Source organism: Egretta garzetta, unplaced genomic scaffold (genome assembly GCF_000687185.1).
Source record: "Egretta garzetta isolate BGI_Z169 unplaced genomic scaffold, ASM68718v1 scaffold154, whole genome shotgun sequence".
Lineage (NCBI taxonomy): Eukaryota > Metazoa > Chordata > Aves > Pelecaniformes > Ardeidae > Egretta > Egretta garzetta.
In genome coordinates, this window is record NW_009259600.1 from 3,596,707 (window position 1) to 3,621,245 (window position 24,539).

The window sequence follows — 24,539 nt, forward strand, 5'->3', positions numbered from 1 at the left end:
GCTTTGGTCTGTAGCCTACAAATAGGGCTAATCTGTGGTGGAGGTAGGTGATGCTACAGATTCTTTACTGTAGTCTTGTTTGTTTAAGAATCACTTTATTGTGCCAGGACAGATGCCATTTCTTTTTCTGCATTCCTCATGGTGATACCTGAGTATTTTCTAGCATTTATTTTATTACCCTAACAACCCTCTGTTTCCATTTTATGGTTAAGAAATAGGATATTTTGGCAAAATCCTTAAAAGACTTTGGGCAGAAGAGCATAAGGACTGTCTCTGAAAGCTTCCTGCACCGCAGATGTAAGGGTGTGGTGTGAAGACACCCATGTTTGGTGCCTCTGTCCCTTACGCGGAGCACAGGAGGGAGAGATGGCTGAAATACAAGAGTGAAGCCAGCAGGGCCGGGAAAAGCCAAGTGTGATTTTGCCTTCTGCCTGAGGCAGATCAAACCAATTCTTCCATCTCCAAGGAGTTTCCCTTCCCACTCGGACTGTCGTGCAGCTGCTGGGGCAGCCCCCTTGCACACGTCCCCATTTGCGTTTCTGCTGTGCCCTCATTTATCCCTTATTTATCCCTATGCCCTTCTTACCTTAAGTCAGGTTAGGCTGAAGGTAAGTGCTGGGTTGAGTGTATGGAGAAGAAACCTAAAGCCTGAGGCTAAGAGCATGATATTTTGGGAGAGCCAGAGTCAGATCAAGCAAACCGCGCTGAGCATGCCCATGTCAGCAAACCAAGAGCGTTTGCTTGCCGTGCCACCTGGGGTTCTGTGCTCCATCTTGGATTACTAGCCATGCCAGCAGCAGCTATAATTTTTACTATAGTCATTTTTTGAAGCCCCAGGAAGGACTGGACATTAGCTGCTCTACAGACACAGTGTGTTATATGTCAGGTTATTGGGTTCATTTGCGCTATTAACTGAAAGAGACTGTATGGCCTGGGCAATGCAGGAAATGCATACCATAAAACAAAACTGCAGGAATTTCTGAAGCTGTGTTAATCCAAACAAAACAAAATATCCCACAGAAGACCAGAGGCAAGTCCTGGTTTCCCAACCACTCAGCTCCCTCTTCCTCAGAGCTGTTTTGCAAGCGACCCTGCTCACTTTCTCAAAGAAAGGTCTGGGGTACCCACCCTCAGGAGACAACGCAGGGGGAAAGTCCAGAGTGGAGAAGATGTCTCCTTGCAGTGCTAAGTCCATTTGATCTTAGCACAGCCTTGTGGATTCTATTAACTCAGCACCATGTCTTTTATGGATCCCCTTCAGAGGGACCGGGCCCTCCATGAGGGAATCCAAACCTGAGCTCCCCTGTCACAAATGGTGTAGGCTTTTCATTACCCAGGAGTCACTGAAAGACCCTTCTCCACCTGCAGGGCTGCAGCTACAGCCTAGCTCAGTCCCTGGTAGTAGACCAGACTGGGAGATGTTGAGGAGGAGCAGATGGATCCCGTAGGTCAACCAACTGATTGCACAGCTGGTGTTGACTGCATGGATTTGTTTTCTACAGCCTTCTTGAGAATCAGGGACTTTGAGGATCAGTCAACAAGCTGGCCAACCCAGTGAAAAGTGCTTTAAACTAGGAATAATGGGGAGGGAGATGATGACCCACAGCCAAGTGAGGAGGAGGTAGACAAGGCTGGCAAGCAGAGGATGCAGGGTGATGTGGACAAGAGACTTGGCAAACAACAAAACAAGAGAGCCCACCTCTAGCACATGCACACGAATAAGGATGGCTTATGGGGAAAAGGGAATTGCGGAGAAAGCTCTCATACCTCTTCTGGACTATCAGTGGGTTTCTCTCTGTTCTTTCATCAGTGGGTGGAGTGGGCACACAGGCCTCCATTCGTGGGTCTGTGGTGGTGCTAACCCAGATTGCCAGTGACACCAGGCCCTTCCCTCCTACGGCTGGTAGGAGCAGTGCAAAGCTGGGCACACGTGGCATGGAAGGCATGGTCCTGCTGCAGTTGTGCTGGGTGCTGCGGGTCAGGCATGGCACTGCAGACCGTGATGGGCCATGGTGGAGCTGCTGGCTTTTAGTCTGCCTTTTAGAGTTCCCCCTTATAGAGTCAGCTGTCAGCATACTGTTGTGGTTTAACCCAGCAAGCAACTGAACACCACACAAACGCTTGATCACTCACTCTCCCTCAATGGGATGGGGGAGAGAATCAGAAAAAAAGGTAAAACCCATGGGTTGAGATAAAGACACTTTAATAAAACAGTAGAGGATAAAAGAATAATAATAAATAATAATAATAATTAATAATAATAAATAGAATATACAGAATATACAAAACAAGTGATGTTCAATGCAATTGCTTACCACCCGCTGATCCATGCCCAGCCTGTCCCACGCAGAGATCATGCTTCCCTAGCCAACTCCCCTCAAGCATGACATACGGTCTGGAATAGCCCTTTGGCCAGTGGGGGTCAGCTGTCCTAGCTGTGCCCCCTCCCAGCTTCTTGTGCACCTGGCTGAGCAGAGGAAGCTGAAAAAGTCCTTGACCAGTGTAAGTACTACTCAGCAACAACTAACACACCAGTGAGTTATCAACATTCTTCTGGTACTAAATCCAAAACACAGCGCTATGCCAGGTACTAGGAAGAAAAATTAACTTTATCCCAGCTGAAACCAGGACACATGGTCATGCTACCTTGCTCCTGTAGACACTGATGGCAAAGCTGAAGCACCCACTAGGAGCACGGGCATGGTGGAAGGGAGCCCATTGTCACAGTGAGCGCCAGGCATGCTTCAGAGATGTATGGAGTATATATGGGGTTGATGAGTGCTAGAAATGCCCATGGCTGCAAAAGGCTTCAGGTGAGATGTTGCACACGGTGTGCTCCTTGCAAGCACTGGGGTACCTGCTCTGTGTCAGAGGGTCCTACCCTTGAGTATTACATATGTGGGTGGCTTGGCAAAGGTCTCAGCAAGGTTCAGTGCTGTCATCACCAAAGCCAAAAACGGGTTTGATTTGCCAAGCAATTAATTTTAGCAAGTAGAACTTCTCCTTCAGTCAAATCCTAAATATCTTTTGTGTAAACTACTCTTAGACATTAACAGACTTGATTATTTTTTCTCTGTGAATCCTGACACAGTGACAGTAAAAATAGTTTTACTTAGTACAGCTAAGTGTAAACAAATGAATAAACACCCAAATACAAAAATCTGTGACTTTGGTAGGGCTGGAGTTCAGCTCAGAGCCACCTAGAAATTTCAGGGCTGGTCTGACACTGGTGATGCTTTTTCCAGATGGTGACCATTTGCAGAGGTGGGCCAGATCGCATGGGTCTGCATTCATCTCACAAGCTGAACTATGGCTTTCTAGTGAAAGCTTGGGTTTTGGAGCAGTTTGCAGCTAGTTAAACTATTGAAGAAGAACAAAAAGCTGAAGTCACCGAGCAATGTGCCAGTACCCTTCAGTCTGAATTTGTTTGTGCTTATTTGAAAATACGCTTTTGGCCCATCTGGCTTTGTAAGTTTGTTTGTTTGTTTGTTTCTTGGGTTTTTATGTTGTTGTTGCTGCCCATTTGTTGCTTTTTAAGGACAATGTGGCTTTAGAGTTAGTACATAATGGAAAATGTTATGTCAAGTATTTTGTTGCGCTTGCAGTTTAATCTGTTAAAGATGATACACTGGTTGTTTTCATTAAAAAGGGAGAGGTCCTTATTTCTAAATTTCTCTAGAATTCTACTTTGTTTATATACAAAGTATAAGGATGCTGGATGAACAATCTTTTAAAGTATCCTATTTTTTTAAAGCATAGTGTTTTGGGGTTTTTTAAATTTTTTTTCAACAGGATAGCTATGTCAGGACTTGGGCTGCATGAAACATGGACAAGCTAATTCTGGATAAAAAACCTTAGGTTTTCCTGAGACTTGTTTCCCTCCTATCATCTCAAGACTGTCAGCACAAAGTCCTCTCAGTGCCTGGACTTGGCTTTGGAAGGATCACGTCATCTCTGAACAAGAAAGTGGCTGAGGGGGGGTCAGCAGAGGGCTGGGACCAGCAGCAATGCTCCCCTCTGGAGGCTGATGAGAGCAACCCCTGGCCAGGGTAGGACATGGCTGGTAGTTCACAGCCTGAGAGCATCCTGCAAAAATGCTAACTTGCAAAATTAGAGCCCGTGTCAGAAGCACTGAGCATTTGAGGCCCGCAGCTTTGGGGCAATTTTCGCATGACCGTTTTGACAGGTCACGTCAATCCATCTCTGGCACACTCGAACAACTGGGACTACATCTGTCCCCAGAGGTTGTCCAGACGTTCTCTTGGCCAAATAAAATGGTCATCCTTGCCAGGTTTCGAGTACATTATGTGGCTGTATTATTCCCATCTACAGTCCCCTATTCATTAGCATATGCTGAGTGCCAGTGTTAATTGCTTTCTCATCCCATGTCTGTGTGGTAGCAGAGCTCATCACTGGCTGCCTGGTGGTCTGCAGCTCTTGCCTGCATTTCTGCCAGGGCCTTGTTTTGGTTTCAGGAACATACATTTCCCAGAGAGGATCTGTTATCTTCTCATGAAGGCTTGCAAGGTTGTGTAGGTCAGGATAGTACATGAGTTTCCTCAGCTGAGTAATTAATTTCTGGCTTTAGGATTAATCTTTTCTGTTGTTGCTCTCATGTTCTTTTTTCTTGTATTAGACATCTGAAAATTTCTTGGACCAACACAATGCCTCTTACTAGCATGGCATGTAAATTCACAGCGATGTATCTGCACCTGCATCTTCTATTAGTCTATTATATTTAATTTTCAGCCTGTCTTTTGTAGCTTTTGATGTACATTTTTCCCCCTGTTGACAGCCTGACCCTACCACTGAATGGCTTTATGATAATGATCCGGCTTCCCAGTGAACTAGCAGTTTCACAGACATGAAGTTCTTAGAGATTGTATTCACTGACTCTTTTTCTTCAAGTTACATATTTAAAAACCTAGTGGGATCATTCCACTAAAGCTATATGAATATATATATATATATTTAGTTTCGTGCTCAAAATAAGAAAAAGAAAACCAGACAAATATTGTACTTGAGTTGAATCAAAACAACGTTTGAGGGGACAACTGGTGAAACCAATTGAAATATTTGCTTATCTTACCAAATTTTGTAACTTTTAATCTTTTAACTTAGGTTAGTTTCTTTTCATATTTCATAATACAAGCTGAAAAGTTTCATTTCAGAAAACAGCTGCGTGAAATGTTATAGCAGTTCCAAAATTAAACACTTCATGTCAAAATAGTTCTGCATTGACAGCTTTATTCCCTCCTCAAGACTTTTTGGCTTAAAAATGTTTCACCAAACTAACTCAACCCAAAATCATAATCACCGTGAGTTCAACTGATATTCCATTTTTGGTATATTCATTACTAATTTTTATATATAGCATCTCCAATATAGATATATAGCATCCCTGTACCAAGCATCTTGTATACAGAAAGCCTTTTCCGTTCAGGGCTTATTTCTGCATCTGCTAGTATTAATTCCTTGGTAGGTGTTAGAAACCTTTCTTCCAGTGCCGAAATCTTGCACTGAGCCCCTGATGTTTTCCCACAAAGTACTCAGTGTACTGCTTCTTGTGATTAGCACTGCTTTTCGTGTACATTTCCCAGAGTGCTAATCAAAATGAATGGAAATACTAGACAAAACCACTGCCACTAAGGAACAGAAAAATCTGCTCCTACATCTTGCCCATTCTGCACAGGAACCAAGTTCTGTTTTAAGCGGTGACTGACGCTGGTGCGCCAGGCAACTCTCCATCACCACCTCGCTGCTGTCACCAGGGTATTGTCAGACATGGTTTGAACGCTAATTCCATTCCTTCTGATGTTCCTTTTCAAAGAGAATACTTGTCTCTGGGCATTTTATTTTATTTACTGTGCCTTAACTGCCTTCTTTTTAATGCTTATTGGTCCATGCTTGCCTTACTTTCTTCTTTCAAAAAAAAGACCTCTTTTTGATCTTCTATTTTTTTTTGTAGTCAGATATTCATATCTGAACTGGAATGGACATCCCTGTGCAGTTTTATATTGGTGTTTCACTCTTTTTTGCAATCTACTGACGGCAAACCAGTTAAGAAAATATTTCTGGAGGCTACAGGATTCCTTTCAACAGGAGAAGAGTCCTTTCTTCTTTATAAAAATAAAGAAGGAACTAGAAAAAGCCAAGACGAAAGAAGTAAAAGATTTTCTTTCTTGCTAAGCCAATCATATATATATATATATATACACACACACACACGTATATATATATATTCCAATATATCTGACATTTTTCAAGGATTTCTGTGGTCCTGGAGAAGTGTCTTACAAAAATAGTTTCCAAAGTTAGTGTCCTTTCAGGATGTACTGAATTCTCTGTGTTGTAGCTCCACTTTTGAAGGACAAACTAGCAATGTGTTGAGATGCAAACTCAGTCAGCATGCTCTCATTTCCATATCTGGCAGTGACAATACCTTATTTTCCTCTCCTGATACACTGATAAATAGTTGAGATAAACAGAATTATATTCTGGAGAGTCATTCCCTGACAAAACACGCAGTGTTTTGGATCCCAAATCACTCCCTACTTAAATCCTCTCTCCCCTTTTAATTTATCTGTATCCTCAAGCCCTGAAAATTTAATTAAAATAGCTCAGTCCTCTGAACCTTTCACCGGTCTTCCCATGCCACTGAAAGGGATGTTAGGTGTTTAAAGAAACGCTGCTCTGACTTACCATGTGTTGTGGCACTAATGAGAATGAATAAGATATTTATTGAAAATCAAGCTCATTTTTAATCTGTTGCTAATATTAATTAATGTCGCTGGCTCTGGACACCATAAAAAAAAAAGTATAATATGTTGTATGGGAATCTCTAGTAGCAGGAATATAACTGGAAAACACTCAAGCACAGTTCCAGTCACCCCCTCTAAAACACAGGCAAAGTTTTGGAGCCACAGGGTCAGGATTTCTGGGGTGTTTCCCTCTGGCCACCTTCTTCTTCTTTTGCAAAGACTGGCACTACAGGAGAGGATAGGATCATAGAATCATAGAATCATAGAATAGTTTGGGTTGGAAGGGATATTTAAAGGTCCTCTAGTCCACCCCCCCTGCAATGAACAGGGATGTCTTCCACTAGATCAGGTTGCTCAGAGCCCCGTCCAACCTGACCTTAAATGTTTCCAGGGATGGGGCATCTGCCACCTCTCAGGATAGTTATGCATGTTTCTGCCCTCCTTTCCCTGTTACCCATTTTGGCTACCTCCTTTCCTTCAGCAGCTTGCTTCCCTTTCCACCAGTTCTGTCCCTTTTTGTAAGGAAAAAAAGACATGTGAAAATGTAAAGTTATATCATTTGTTAGGTCACCTGTGAACGTCTGGAGAAAGCAGGGTAGGGTGGAGCAGTATCTTGTTGTGACACTCCAACAGAACCAAATTATCACTTTACTATCCTTTGGGCTGCAGCAGGGCAATCTTTACAGACCCACCATTCCCCTATCTTGCCTCTCCCCTTGTCTGTCCCCTGGGTACCGGTAGCAATGTTTGACACCATTGCAGGACCAGGTGTCTCCCCAGAGTCCTGTGGGGTGTGCTGGACACAGTGGTCAGGAGGAGGAGAGGAGGCCCACAGTACTTATCGACCACAAATTATCTGTTTGATGGGGACAGAATTCAGTCTCTGCAGAGCAAGTTCAGTCCAGGCTTACAAGCAGAGATTTGAGCCACTGAAGGGCAAAAACATCACAGTCAAAACCAGTTTGAAATGCAGCCAAGTTTTCTCCCACAGGTTTTCTTGTTCCCCACCCCAAGGGCTAGGTAGAACTCAGTCATTCAATGAGCACCAGGCAGGAACCACATCTCCCAGCTTTGCAGTTCACTGGATAATCTCCTTTTCAAGGCACATCTTCCCCATACCAAGCTACCAGTCCCAAGCAATGCCTTGGACCACTCTGGCTGCAAGGAAAAACCTTCAGAAAATGTACCGGTGCAGAGCAATGTGCCACACTGCACAAGGATGCTAAAACAATAACATCAAGACTTGGGAACTGCCCTGTAAGTGTCACAGGACGTTGGCCCAAAGCCTTCACTGAGATTGCAATACATATCTTGCTGAAAAGGGAAAGAATGAATATAACAAAAAGAAATCCAATGAGTTGTTGTTCTGAGCTGATTATACATCTTCATAGTGAAGTCATTACATGCTGTGGTTACTACAGCTGGCTCTTATGAAATCAGTGAAACACACACTCCTGCACACACATCCACGTACACCTTGGTGTTTTTTACTGTACGCTGCATCTTTTTGCAGCATTGTGAGATAAATAGGAAAAAAATATGCAGTGAGTAAGAACCTATTCCCAAATCATTCCCCGTCATTCACAAAGTTATTTGTGTACTTTCAGCCACGAAAGAAGCTACACCTTGCTCTGCCAGCTCGAAAAGTCCAGAGCTGTCAAAGTAATGGAAGATGGGAATTGACATATAGGACATTTGATTTCTCATCCCTAAAACACTGTTGCTGTTACTAAACAGAGTACTCACAGGATTGAAATATTTTGACATGGTCACTTTCTCACATAGCTTTCTGCCTTTCTGGAGATAGAAGCTTAAGCAGACTTAATCTACATTTGTTCAAAAGGAAAGCATTTATTCTTGTCAGAAAAATCAGAAAAAAAGATGACCTGAAGAAATATTAAAGTTGTAAAAAGGTTTGATCAACTGGAATGAGATAAACTCTTCAGTCTGATGAGAAGTCTGGAAAAACAAGAGACTCAGTCTAAAAACTAGGAAATTAAGAGTGAAAGGGGAATTCAGGCACAGCTATTTCAATCAAAAAGTAATAAGCATGTGGAATAAATTATTGCTAGGTGAAGGTATTGAAGCAAATAACAGGAATGAATTTAAAAGACAGCTAGACATCTTTATGGAGGGAGCAGAAACTTCACATTTTTCCTACTTACATGCTTTGGGTTAGATCCAGTAAAGGACTTAGCGTCTAAAGAAGGACTTAGGAGGACTTTAACTGCTTAAATCCAGAAATACATCCAAAAAATCCCAGCTGACTACTGCAGATGCTGGAAGCACCTGGGTTACATAGTGCCAACCATACTGAGGCCTGGGACATGGTCTCTGTGGCCTCTAGGGCTGTGTCAGTCCCAGCAGCATGGTGCTGCCTCCCACACCAGCCCAGATCTGAGCCAGTGTACCCCAGGGGCCTGAGGCAAAAATAACTTCTGAAGTATGCCCAATGCAAGGCAGGGGACCAGGTCCCCCACAAAATACAGTAGCAGCTGCCTCTTGACTTTAAAATGATGAGAGGGGTAGTGCTAGCCTGTGCCATCTTTGATACAGTGCTTCGATAATAACGTCACGGGATGTGGGGGGACCTGATGCTCTTCTGCTGGGTGGGACTGAAACCTGAACATCCCATGTGCCAGGAAAGGGTGAATCCCCTTTCTTGAAGGAGGTTGATCATGCAACAGGGCATTTCAGACTCACTAAATTAGAGAAAAAGTGAGAAGCTGCATGAGCACATCCTACTAGGCAGGCAGACGGGGAAAATCCCAAGACCTGGCTGCTCTTTTGCAGGATTGTTGCTGTCTCTTGTATCACACAGTCTTTTTATTGTTGCTGAATAGCAGCGGTGGTTACAAAATTCTTATTACTGTTCTGGGACACTTCTACCATGGCTGATAAAAGATTTTTACTGGACTTAGAAGTGTTTGAAAATACTCATTTCATTATCTGTTGAGCAGCTTGAAGCTGCCAGTGGAGGGCACCATGGGAAGACTGCGAGGTAGCTGTGGTTCACTATCTGGAAGACATGAGTCAACTGGGCAATGTAAACCTCAGATCATAAATACATGCTGGGCTCTGACTAACATTTACAAGAGCCAAAGAGAGACTGCAGGCTTAATTTCAGAAACTTTTAGGACATTTGAAGCTGTCTGCAAGATGTCCCCTTCCCTCTCCCCCGCTCCCCACCCACCTAAATTACAATCATATGTTATCAGAGTGACTCCAAACCGACTACAACAAAAAACCATCTTGTTTTTCGTTTAGGCTGAGTCATGCACCACTGAGCTGTTGGGATGGATTTTCCTGCGGGTGCTGGATTTGCAGGCAGTGCACATCTGAAGCAGACCTGGAGGCAGGCAGAGGCACGAGGGGCTGTGTGCGGCTCTGCAGGGCTGCCCGGGCAGGACTGGGGCAGCCAGGGGCACCCTCCTGCTGGGTAGCCCCAGGGAAGCAGCACCCCCATCATGCCTGGTTGGGGCTTCCTAATGACTTTCTGTAGCTCGAATCATGCTGTGTAATCTCTGCAAACCCACATGTTTAAGGATCAGTGTACAACTGGTGCTATATTGCAATAAGTCCCAGGTGTTGAGGGAGTTAAACGTCTCTAAGGTTTACACGGAGTTATGCTCCCCCCTGCTTTAATGCTAAATAAAAAAAAAAATCCACCTTGACAAGATTTGTACTGATAAGAAAGTATCCTGTTAAATTAGTATCAATAAGCACACTGCACTGATTTTCTGAATTAACTCTCTGCATGACCCAAACAAAACGTGCTCAGTGATATAATTATATCGCGCTTGGATCTCTCTGATAAAACTTTCTTCTTTACATCTAGTTCAGGGGGCAAGTGAACACACTTAATGCTGGGGAAAACAGTGCAGGGGGTAATGTTGGACTAAGGCTGGCATCTGGCTAGGAAGATGACCGGATCGTGGTCTGGAAGTAGGCCTGGGGATGGCTTGACGGAAGAAAAAGGCAGAGACTGTTGAGAAACAAAGCGACTCATCTTGTAAAGCAGGTGGGCAAGCATTCTTGCCAAACTGCAAAACACAGCGGGCTGCTATTTTTAAAGCACAGAGGGTAGTTATAATTTGGAGGAAAGGTGAGAAAAGACTTCTGAAGCATCCAACTCTTTTTTTTTTTCCCCTTAAAGAATTTGTTATGCTTTTATATCTGAATTTCTGTTAAAGTGCGGCAAGTGATCGCTCGTATGAAGGTCATGGGTTAAGCAGGGAACGCAGAAGCAAAAATTTGCTCATATCTAATCCTGGCTCTGAGACTGATTCAAGCTTTGACCTTGAGCACATCACTTAACCTCAAAGGAATAACTTGAGGATTCATTAGCTGGTCCTTGCAGAGTGCTTTGAAGATGAAAAGGGCTTTATAAGTGGCAAATATTATTATGTGATCTGGGACCTGGAAATTTTCAATGTTTGTATATATAATCATTTTTACAGAGGATTTGCTACATAAAAGAAACCGTAAATTTTGCTGGAAATTGCTGGAGTGCAGATAAGAACTGCCTTTTCCAGCTGAGAGGATTTTTTTCATCGAAATCTTTCTCTCCCTTTCCGTAAAGCCTTTACAACATGAACAAGGGGTGACCGTTTTACTCAGCTGCTTGTCCATGGGCTTGTTTTAAAGGGAGCAGTTGCACTGCTCACTCCTTGGTCAATGTGTGCAAGGGTGAGGGAGAACATTTATGGGGAAGATGCTGCTGAGCTATATGGCGTAGCAGCCCATGGCGTGGGCTCGTCTCCAGCCAGGAGGTGGTCACACAGGCTGCCTGAGGTGTACTGCACGGAGGCCCTGTGCAAGAGGAATGCAAATCAGCAATCATCAAAGCCTCAGCGCCCTGTTGACAGCAGATATTAAAGTAAGCAAGAGGATGGAAGAGCTGACTGTAACAGGGTGGTTGGCTCCGTAGGCTTCAAAGGAAGATTATGCGTTAGCATCATATTAGGTTTTCTCCTTTGAATCAGCTTTCAAAGAGGAATGCAGCTGCACAGAGCTGTTCCATGCTGTATATTATAAGACAGATTTTGATACATTTATGAACAGGATTAGGTGGCACGATGCCTTCAACAAAATGGGATTGAACTCTAATTCAGGAGGTGTCTCACCTTCATAGGTCCTGCCTTGCCCTACATCATTCAAAGTTGTGATAGTGCTATTGACAGCAGCAGCGTGAAGTTTGTGTGCTGATAAAAGGGCATAATTGTCATGAAAGGGCTGCTTATTTAGGGGTATCCTAACCCAGCAGCGAGCTGGGTGAGAGCGTGGTATTGATTACCTGGCTGAACCTGCATCCCACTGACAAGAAAGATTGCGATGCTCTCAGAGGCAGAACTTCCTTGTGCAGCTTTTAAAGATCTATCAAAGACAAATCTGCTTCTGGACCATGTGCTCTTATCGAATTTATATTAGTGTTGATACAGCATGCATGATGCCTACCAGCTGAGAGTGCCCAATGGACATGGGCTTGCTGCTTCCATATCAATCAATTTCAGGCGTGTTTTCCCTTTAATCTGGGTGAAATTGGCTGACTCAGATCCTACAGGCTCCACTTAATCAAGTTGCTTATTGAAATCAATGGAGATCTGACTGAGTAAGGACTCCCTTGTTTGTCCCATTGCCTCTGCAACAGTCATGCGCGTTTCTACATGTGAAATAAAGGAAGGCATAGTGTAAAGAAATGGAAATTACACAGGGATGTTTAAGCACACAAGGAACTAAAATAACTGAAACTGTATATCCTAAAGGTGAAGACACTGAGCATTGCTTCTCAAAGAGATTTTTTTCACTTTTTTGCTTGGCTGACAGTAACTGATTTGCTATCAGCTCAATAAACATAGGGGGAAGAAAAGAGAGAATTTTTTACATCCCAGAATAAAATTCCCTCATGAAGAGTTAAGGTTTTTGTTTCTCACACAGGTGGAAGTCCCTTCTGCCTCCAGAGAACCCACATAGAGATGGGAAATGGGGAGCTTCCAGTAAACAGTTATTTTGGGACCATGCTGGAAACGCAAAGCTGCAGTTAAGACAAAGTCAGCATGTTCATGTTCAAATCTAAAGCAAACTCCTCCTGAGGTTCCCCTGTTCTCTCTCATCTCACAGTGTTTCTCACTGGCCAGCATCAGGAAAAGCATCCCGCTGCAAAGGCACCATTTTCTTCTCCACATCTTGTCTGGAAGACTTGTTTGTTTCACACAAGGCACGATTACTGGCACTAGGATAAGCGTCTGGGCTCTGTACATCCCTTTTCTCATCCCCACTCATAGAATCACAGAATCATAGAATCATAGAATCGTTTAGGTTGGAAAAGACCTTTAAGATCATCAAGTCCAACCGTTAACCTAACATTGCCATTCCACCACTAAACCATGTCCCTAAGCACCTCATCTACCTAGCTTTTAAACACCTCCAGGGATGGGGACTCAACCACGTACCTGGGCAGCTCGTTCCAAAGCTTGACAACACTTTCGGGGAAGAAATTTTTCCTAATGTCCAACCTAAAGCTGCGCTGGTGCAACTTGAGGCCATTTACCCTCGTCCTATTGCCTGTTACCAGAGAGAAGAGACCACCACCCACATCACTACAGGTAGTTGTAGAGGGCGATAAGGTCTCCCCTCAGCCTCCTTTTCTCCAGGCTAAACAACCCCAGTTCCCTCAGCCGCTCCTCATCAGACTTGTGCTCCAGACCCCTCACCAGCTGCGTTGGTCTCCTCTGGACATGTTCCAGCATGGGCCACTCCTCAAATATCCAACAGGCTACAAAGTGCTCTGCTGAGGAATGCTCTCCAGCGGGTACCTGCTCTCCATTTGCACAGCACCCAGCGCAGCGGGACTCTCAACCTCTCCGAATAAAAAGTGTAGGGACTTGGAATGGCAGTGAGGTTATCTCGGCTCACCTCATCACAAATGGGAACTTGTGGGAGAATCGTATTGTGCACAGCAGGATCTGGGAGAAATCCAGCATCTGGCACAAGCAAACATTAATTACCTGATCTGGTTGGAGAGAGAACCGAAGCATGGAGAACATTTAATTATCTGCACTATCTTTAGCACGTCCAAAGTATTTTTATGCTTCCTATTACCTCTGTAGCAGAGACTACTTTTTCCACGTAAAAGATTTTAATTACATAAAATGCTCAATTAGAATCTTAATTTCCATTTTAGAAAATAAATACACCATGCAAATCACTGACTTGCTCTTAATTTCTCTAACAGTCCTCTCAAACTTTTCAATAGAAGCTCCCAGTTCTCTTCCCATTAACAATGTCTGTGGGGATCCTGAACACCAGACTTATTACTGCTGCTCTCTGCAGCTTTATTTAAAGGAGAAAATTCTGGATCCTGTGCCAGGCCTTCCTTCCCTTGGCTTCTCCCTTGAATATCTGTCCTGCAGACAGCCTGGAGGACAGCCAGACTACTGGTTGGAAGGGTCTGTGCTATAGGAACTGATTTTGGCAGTCAGCAACTGGACATGTTGTAGTGAAGTTTGTATTAGAGCAAATCTACTATAAAAGTAAAGCACCCGCACTGGACAGAGGTGGGATTGTTATGAAGGAACCAAGATTATGAAGGGTGGGATGAGCAAAATTTGGGTTTATGGAGTCAGGGAAGTGAATTTGGAAAGAAGAGGGGTCAGTAAGGTAGGGAGCTGGGGGGAGGAACATGATGGGTTTGGGGGCAGAGCAAGGGAGGATGGGGCAGGAAGGTCCCCTTTGGGACTGCCAGGGTGGAGATGTGTGCAGGGTGGCAAAGGATCCAGGAGGGCTTCTAGGGGCTTGGGGGTGTGAAACATGCTTGAAGGCTGTGCCTACAGCTCCTTCCTGTGGGGTAGAGAAGTCTCCATTTTTCCCGAGAGGGAACTGAAGCACAGGACAGGCTAAATATCTTGGTGAGAGGACCCAACATCCACTAGCATATTTTTAAATAGAAAACTGTGGTTTGACCACACAAATGCTGTCTTTTTTCAGCAGATCTGGAATCTTGATTTTCAAGACCAATACTCAGTCTCCCAATCCTTAACATACCTGGCTGAACATTTTTAATGGAGAAAAACCATAGAAAATCCCTCTTCCCCGATCTTCCTCCAGCTCTTGTACTGTGGCTATGGTGACTTTAGAAATCTGTGGCCATGCTGGACCTGCATCCCAGCTGAATGCCCTCTTCCTGGGGCTGTCCTTAGAGCTCCAGCATGGGCAGAAACCTACTCATGACATACCACTGTCTCCAGCAGAAGAAGTAATAGCTCCATACAGCATCATGCATACAGAGAAACCTGAACAAGCCTTGACTCAACTTGTGGAGGCTCCTGAAGCAATGCTGCCTTTTCAGCAGCACCTTTGCCTTGGCGCCAGCGTCCCCCCTCTCTGAAGAGCTGATCAGCCTAGGCAGAGGCTCATCTATAATGTACCTGTACTGCCTGTAGCTGGCTTGTGGTGCAGGTATCTCTGCATGGTGCTGCATAGGACCATCCCTACGGACAAAAGGTTGACCTCAACTGCAGAGACTGGCAGCATTGCATTGCTATAGGTGTCTGTCCAGCTGCCGAGGAGCAGTTCACAACAACCAGGGACATTGATGGAGGTCTTCTCCATCAATGCCCGAGGTGTCGTGCAGCACCTGAACACGTGTGATGGGCTCAGCAAGGCTGGGGTGTAGCTTAATAGAGTGGGCAGCTATAACAGAGAATGGCTGAAAACAGAAATCTCTCTTTGTGAATGAATATACGGCGTGTGTGGAACAGTTCAAGGAAACATATGAAAAGGAATGAATCCTACCTAAAGCTCTAGGCATTATCATGACACTACATGTTATGCTATTGCAAGCCTCTTGCTGTTCAAATCAGAGAGCAGTAGGCATCAATCTGTTTGGAGATGAAATTATAAATAAGCAGATAATCAGTACATGAATAAAACAAGGTGAAACCAACCTGCATATCAAAGGAATCTGTGACAAGTGACATTCTTTCACATGGATGATTGAAAATGAGGGAAAAAAAAGAAAGGTGGAAATGAAGTACAAATGAATGAGAACTGATGGGAAAACAGAAAAAAAAAAAGAAAGGCAAAGAAATGTAAAATAATGAGATTTCAGGCAAGCTAGACTTGACTGCAGTAGGGTAAAATCTCATATAAAAGGAATATTCCTCGATGTAATATCACTGCCTTCCCAGGACTTATATCAGAGACTGACTTGGCCCTCTTATTTAATTACATGCTGATGCACCATCATGAGACCTCATGGGAAATCTTGCAAGATCTTGTGACAGATATTCAATTAGCGTTTGCCTTCACCGTAAATATAACCTGATCAAAAACATTTCATGTGTGCGAAGAAGCCAAGTTTGAAAAAGAACAATTCAGCTATAAAAAGAAATAGCATCTATAAAAGCAGCTGTTGTGGAAGAGAAGTAGCAACTGATCCAATTTTTTTTTTCTTTGAATATGCAGCTCAGAATGGGTCATATGCATGATTTCAGATGTAGACGCATCCCCACACAGAGTCTGATGAAAGTGTGGCTGTAGTTTCTCAATTATTTTAATGTGAGCTGCTATCCAAAGAAGTGAGTGGTGGTGTCTGGTCCTCTACAGCAAGCCAGTGGTTTCTACCTCCTGCCCTCTGCCTGCCCTAGGGTCTGCACAGCCAGAGATGAACTAACGCATAGCACATCTTCTCTCTCAGGTATTTTCTGACCAGAACCCGTGCCCACAGCTGACTACCTGCATGGAGTCAGAAGCATAAGCCTTTTTTAGTGAAGCTGAGCTTTAGCATACGTGTGAGTATCCCATGGCGCAGAACCAGAGGAGTAAATAGCCTTTTACCTGGAGACCTTAAGACAGAGAGAATGATTTAAGAGAAAAAATGTGAAATGAGGATGAATAGGAGCTTCCAGGAGTTTCTCCTCTGCAGTCTACCCATTAGCAGCATGAAGGGTCCCTCGACCTGTCCTCTGCCAAGCTCCCTGCCCTTCGTTGCAAACCTTGGCAAGGCAAAGCAAGGCAAGGCAAGGCAAGGCAAGGCAAGGTGGCAGGTGGTATTCAAGGCTGTGTGGTTTCAGAGCTGCTGACAAACATGTCTACGTCCAGCCCTGAATCCCAAACAGATCCCCCCACCCTGCAAAGCCCTCCCCTCAGCAGAGGCAAAAAGGCAAGAGGGAGAGGAGTGTGTGCTCTGTGGCAGTCTTACTGGTGAAGCCCACAACAAGCAGGGGAAGGACAGAAGGTATCACCTCTTAGCTGATCCTTCTCTTAATTTTCTTTGTTTTCAGGCAGTTTAATATTGGACAAATGTGTAAACACTTGAATGTTTATCCAAACAAGATGTTCCACCGTTTCAGGCTTTGCTTATCAATGGGGATATAACATTTGCTTAGCATCACCAAGAACAAGTGCATAAAATAAATAAATAAAGGTTCTGGTGAATTTCTGTTACAGCCTGGCCAGCTCCGGGCAGGAGGCGAGGCAAGTTTTTTCACAGAGTGAACCAAAGGAACACTGCTTTTTTCTGATGCATACTATGACTAAACAAACACATTCATTCTTATTGGAACTGCTTGTAAACAGAAGAAAAACAGGAAAAAAATGGACTGTTTAAGGGCAGTGACCTTGGAAAATAAATGGTAAATGCTTTTAAGATAGAAAAGAAAGGAGCAGATACTAGAAAGACTTTATTAAACAAGTAGTTTCATACTCTAGCAACAAGCTGCTTAAATGAGAGCTTCTTCTCATGCTGTTGTTGTTATGAACTACGTTTAATTAGACTTGCTAAAGTCAGTGATTACATTCTCTTTCTGGGTGGTACCAGAAGCTGTGCCTTACTTTGAGAAGTAAGTTCCTTATGACCTCCTACAGGACATAGCCCTCACATTGCTCCCAGGTGGAAGAAGTGAGGACTCCAAAGGGGAAAACTGGGTTAAACTTTGGAAGAAAGCAAAGTGTTTCTTTTCTCTCCATACTTACAGCAACCATACAGGCTTTTCTCCAGGATTTAGTTCCCTGTAAAATAGAAAGCTGCCCATAACCTACCATTTCCCGTAAAGTGGAGAAGAGAGATCAGAAATTTCAGATGATTGTTGTCTGTGGTAAAAGAGGTGCTTTACAGCAGCCCAGTAGCTCCAATGAAAGGTAAATAAGGTGTTTTTATTAATTGCATGTATGCTGCCTTAGTGGTATAAATCACTGCACGGGGGCTGGCTGCCCTGATTTGGAATTCTGCAGGCAAGAGCCTCAGCTGTGAGTCCAGAATATCTGATAGGATGGAGAAAACATCTTTCCCTTAAATCATCTTAATATCTGCATATTCCTTGAGTTAATGCTGAGGTTTGGCACATTTTAGAGAAACCTCTGTGCTTGTCTAAATGCCATTCAGTTTTGTATGCTCCCAGTGGTCATGCCAGGCAGAGGCTCTCTGAGGCTTTGGGACATCCAGGTCATGCTTCTTCTCTCCTAAGCGGGAATTCGGAAGGGCACAGTTCAAAGCTCCCAAGCTTTATACACCACCTGGAAATTGCTCTGCCACAGCTTTGCTTTCAACATGCAGGTCTCATGTCACCTCTTCTAGGATGAAGGACAGCACAAGGACAAGCAAAGGGCAGCCAGATTCCCAGTGTTTGTCCTCCAAGACTTACAGTGTTATTTTCTCTGTTATGTGACATTTGAGGTCTGGCCCAGCTGACACTACAAACAGGTACCTTTCCTGATTGAAAAGGGGAGGCCAAATTTGCTTCCAGTAGTTTGTGTCAATCTTTGCTTGAGCTGCGCTGCATGATTTATCGCCCAGGGATGCTGAGAGCACCACATTGGGCTGCCTGGGGAGGGGCTCCTCAAAGGGAATGTGAACCAGGAAAAGGATTTCTCTGAAGGAAATGGAGACTTAGGGAATATCTTTCAATTTTTAGACACAATCAAGTACACAAGAAAGAAATCTAGATCTCAGGACAAGGTGATGGGACAGCAAAACACCACTGCTGGGAAAGAGAAGATGTCTTTGACTCCGTGTTCTGAGCTGGCCTGATCACAGCAGGTACCACATGTCCCCCTTTCCTTGCCATGGGTCTGCACGATCGCCACGGGCCAGTGCTGCAGCACCCACCCAGCCTCACCTGCACCCATCAGCCGAGCCCCCAGTGTGGGGCACAAGGTGTCCCCCAGGGACACGTGTTTGGGATGCTAGACAAAAATGCAGACACAGAGGAAGGACTCAGTGAAAAGTACATTAATGTGATTTCTTCTCTGGCTCTCACAGGTGTTTTCTTTGCAGTGAGCACGAGGAAACATCTGTCAGGTTAAGATGGTGTTCAGGGAACTTTCACTATTCCTGGAAAAAAAAACCCAGACAAATATTTTAGTTCTTTTTACATAGTCTTTTATACTTCTTTCCTGCACTTTGCCTTTGAAATTAATTTTTCTGATACAGTTCTCATTGCCATGATTTGTATACTCACTTACGGCTTTGCTATCTGCAAAAAATTTTGCTACCCAAAGCTTTCTACACCTTTTTGCCACACGTATTATTATTCTATAAGCAGTGAATTGCTTTATCCTTTTAAGGCCTTGACCTGTTATTAATAATTTTGGTTTATAACTGCAATTTAAAAATCAGGACATTCTTTGTACACTTACCACACAGGCTCTTAGTCCCCGAGTCTTTACACAGGAGAAAAGCCAGAGTGTTTAAAAGAGTAAATTCCTCTAACAAAACATACAGAGTGATCTTTTAGCGATCTTCTCTGCTTTGAGAAGGATTTGCTCTGAAATCCTGAATACATATTAAGACAGGACTGGCGTCTACTACACTGTTTTGAAGTCCTGAAAGTATATCTAATAAATAACTGGCATTTTGTTACACTGTTTGAATTCAGGAGGAAACATAAAGATAGAATATTAGAATTTTAGATCTGATTTTAAACCCATTTTTAGAGAAGGAAAATTAAGAAGCTGACAAAGAAAATTCTAGGTCAATAAGTCATTGCAAATTGTGTATATGAGCATTAGCACTGCTGACAGAGTCCAACATGCATATCCTTGTCTGATGCCATGTGTCAGATTAGGGCTGCACCCTCTCTGCTGGGTTCATGTTAAGGATTAAACAGTAAGGGCAAAAATCTATCTAGGTTAATTGAAAAAGAAGCAAGAAGATTAATGACCAATGACATCCATCAAAAGAGAGAATACACTGTTGAATAATTAAATTAAGAGTTCCCATAATGCCATTAATTATAAAAAAAAAATTAACAAATTCAGCTTTAAAAAATTGCTTTGGCAAAAGGCGTGACTATTTTTTGCAATAATATATGCTACAGAAATCGTATGTTCTAGAAACATGGCAATACACACGCTATATGAATTTCATTCCCATCCAGAGGACCTCCCAAAGGTCAGTATGCCATTTAAACCCTGTGGTGAAATTGTAGCCCCATTGCAGTAATAGGAATTTTAACACTGACTTCAGTGGAAACATGCTTTCCCCCATATATTTTGAGAGGTAATTGAGCCTAACATGATGAATAGACCATCTGTACAGCCATGAATCTTAGCCACAGAAAACATTCAGAACTAATAGAGGAGGAAGATGTAGGACCTCTTTGAACCAGGCTCCAAAGGGCTGGTATTTCACTGTCACAGGTAATAAGAGCGGACTTGTGATATCTAGAAAAACCAGGTATGTTTAATAAAGAAAGTTGAAAAATACTCCATTCTTCCTAGAAAGATTGAAAACACTGCTGAAAAAAGAGCTTGATTCTATCATAATAGAGTAATTTTAAAATACACATGTGTGTCTGTGTAATTTGGCATGAATTATTGCACGCCTTTTCCCAAGCAAATTCCAGATCTGGAAAAGAATCCCCATTTTTTACAATTCTGAATCAACAGATAATTTATCAACCACATACATAAAGGTGATTCAACAGAAAATCAAGATGCAGGTATCTGTACTTTTTCTTCTGATGTTAACTTCTTAATTTTATTTTCTTAATTATAAGCATAATATTTAAACATTTACTTTGACTTGTGGTAGTATCTTCCTCCTGTGAGGTGCTTATGTTTCTATAGGTATTACTTTAGAATGGAATTTGGCTTGTGCCCATTTTTGGGAGGAACTTGTAACAGGGCGAGATTATTTTTCAGCCATGTTAAATATTAATCCAACCAGCACATAGTTTATGTTATCCCAAAATAGAGCTTCCTGAAGGGAACTACTACAGTTTCTTCTGAGAGCAGGCATTTTTTTCTAACTTGCCCCAGTAAGGAAGAAAATTTCATGTGAGCATATTTTTCTAAAGCTGCCCATACTCATAATCTTTTCTTTTCCTTGCCTCGCCTTGTGTTTTTGTCCATCCCAAATAGTTTTTGGGTTATTGAATGATATTGTTACTTTTTTTTTGTTGTTCCTCTATGCATGCAGACAAGCTGATTGTAGTTAGGAAAAGATGAGTCCGCTTCTCTTTCATGTCAAGACCCTTCATGCCACTGAGGTGGGGTAATGGGCTCTTGGCTGCATCTCTGGAGCAAGGCAGGGCAAGTACCCAAGTGGCTGCAGGAGAAGAGACCTCCAGAGCAGGGGCAGCACAGAGGTGGCCATGGGCTTTATAAACCCCCATGGAAAGGAGGGGATCATATCAGACTGCAGTTGGAGAATATCTGCTAGGGAAAGCAGCTGTAGAAGACAAAAAGGGCAAAACTGTCAGCAGGAAGCTCTAAGGGGAGCACAGCATGGCAGCAAAATGTCAAAGATCTAGAAACATCTCAAAAGTGGCTGAAGGACCCCTGAGGTGTGGGATGAGAGGGCCTGGAGCTTGGGAGCAGCAGGCAGGAACAAGGGCACCTGCTGCCTCCTTCTGTGACTGGGAAAGAGACCCAACATCGCCTTCACCATCCAGGCATGGAAGGGTCATTGCCAAGCAGTGCTGGCTCCATGCAGGGTCAAGCCAAGTGCTGGGGCTGGTCACGCCACCATCACCCTTACACAGCCTGCGATGCACTTCTGCATGGTGCTCCTGCGAGCCATCTACTCGCAGCCCCTGATGGAGGGATTGCTACGGCGTCATCTCAAAGCAAGGAGTGCACCTGCATTAAAATGTGTGTACTTGGTCTCCTGGCTTGTGTCAGGCAGTGGTAGAGTTGGGTGCTGTAGCATAGGTTCTGCCTGGGGGCAATGCTGGGGACGGGGCACAGCAGCTACTCCATCCCCTTCTGTTGCCAAACCTCCTGTCCATTACACCACGGCTGTGCACAGTATTGCACTGTACTGTGGGGACCTCTAAATATTTTCTTCCCTGTGGCTTCTGCCTCGCATGTGCCCCATGAAAAAACAAATAAGATCACCATAAACCCCCTCCTGCCAAAAGGCATTCCTTCCTCCTAGTAGGGTCCACCTATCATGCTGGAGAAGGTGGTTACAATATGTTTAGTAGCCCTGAAGTGGATATTATTAAAGGGCTATATTACCCTGTAGTTTTGCAACCTTATTTTTTGGTAGATTAAATCTGAGTGTTGTCAGATGCAGTGTATTTTTCTGCAAACCTGCTATGTTTGCATACGGAGCTAGTAATTTAGAGAGTGGAGTAGATGTTTAGCAGCGCAGGGAAAAACGCATATAACTGACACCAGCTTTATACAAACCTCACGCTCTGTATACAGGCAGAGTTACAAGGGAGGCATTTGTTGAGATCTTTGTTTTTATTACATAAACGTTCTTGACAGGAGAAAAACCTGCCTTGATAGGCTGATCTGGAAATATTTTTAAATATCCTGCAGGCATATAAATTTTGGAAACTCCACAGCAAATAGCAGCTTCTGTATTAAACACACAGGAATCACTCTGTTTAAAAAACATGAAGGCCGTGATACAAATCAGCGTGTGTCAGGAAGTTAAAAGTTAGGACGGTGCTAAAGCCTCCATCTCATCTTAGGTCTTGGTTGCTCAACACAATGCAGAGCACAACCCTGACCGCGTCAAAGATGGTCGCCCAACAATGGATTTCCCCTTGGTGTTTCTTCCTACCATTAAAGTTTGTGCCACAGTTCCAAGTTATATAAGCAGCTATTTCTCTGTTGATGTCTGTAAAATTTATCCTAATATTTAAGTGGAAGTAATTTCTGGTGGTAGTATGGGTGGAGGTAAGTCATAATAAGGTGGTAAGTTGGCCGCCTCTTGCAGTAGCCAATTCAGCCTCTTTGAACTATTTGTAAACAGATGCTTGAATGCACCATGGAGCTGCTGCAGCTGAAATCCTACTGTAAATATTGTTTTCTCACTGGAGAATATTACTAGGTTTGTAGTTAGTGCTAAGGTTTTACTTGGCAGTAAAATCATCATCTGAATTACAATCCAATGTCATTATATCATCTGCAACATCTGTAGTCAGGATATATTTGGCATTACAAGGTTGGGAGGAGGGAGAAAGCATCTTCAGTAACACAGCAGTGCTGGGGCTTGGAAAGAGCCGCAGGGGAATTAGGTTGCCTCCAAACACAATGCTGCTTTCAAATCCTTATTGTGTGGTGGGGAATGGCCTCTGGAAACTATTATTTTAGAAACAACAACACAAAACATCACTCTTCTGGGGAAACTTAGGACAGTCAGCTGTAATTGCAGGGTCCATAGAGGAGCAAATCATAACGATATTACTGCAAGCAAGGGAGGAACGGTTTCAGGTCATGCACTGCAAGCAGACAAGGCTTCAAAGATCCTTCAGGACAGAACTGGAATCACCTGGGCAGGAGGATATCTGTAGAAGAAGAGGCTGTGCCTGTATTAGACAAAACCAAAAAGCCCCATCTGATTGATCTTTCGGTCTTCTGCTCCTGCACAGGCTGCTTGCTCCCATCCTATGGCTGAATCAAAAGATGTAGCTAAGAGCCTGGTCCTGTTCCTCCGGATTTATTGCTGCAGCGGGATTTCTCCCTCCTGCAGTCAGAGATAAGATTTTATTTTTGCTTGAGGCTCTTCGATCATAAAGCTGGCTTTGTGCTCATCGTTCTGTGTCATTCATGCCTGTTGCTCTCTCCATCCTAATAAATAACAAGGAAAAGCAAGTGACTTGTAAGCCTAAACTCAGCCCCGTGACCATTCCTCGTTAGTGATTGCCATTCAGGTATATTGAGCTTCTCTCTCGACTAGATGAAAACAGTTATTATCATGCTGTTTACTTCATTTTCCTGATGTCTATTTTGAGTGGCAACTGCAATGTATATTTTGTAAGGCTCCCTTCATTTCTGACTGCTATTAGCAAAAGCAGTATAGCAGAGCATGTACAGAGAATACGGGAGAGGAATGAGCTGTCAGAGAGTGAAGATGAGAGACTCTCCCCGATCCTCAGCCATGCTGCTGTCAAGCAAGAGCCTGATATATTGCAGATTTTTTTCAGGAATTCATCTATAACCCTCGGGGTAGAACATCCCTGCAAGCAGCTTGAGTCACCTAATCCACTTGTGTTATGTTCTTAGTTTTCCAGGCATACCAGAATTAAAAGCATATTTTATACATATTTTCTGCTAGGCTCATTTTTTTATCCTTATGATGCTTCTTGGAAGACCCAGGCCTTCCAAAGCTGAGACAGCTGGCAAAACATACCTACAGAGGTGCAAGGATGTTATGGCATGAAGCAGAGAAAATGAGGCTTTGGCATAATAGACAGGGGGAAAAATGAAGATGTTCCTTTCAATTAAACATGTTTTTCAAAGAATATTTAATGATGTGCTGCTGGGTAAAATAGCTTAATTATTTCTGATGCTTGTTAACAGCTGCGGAAGTGGATGAAT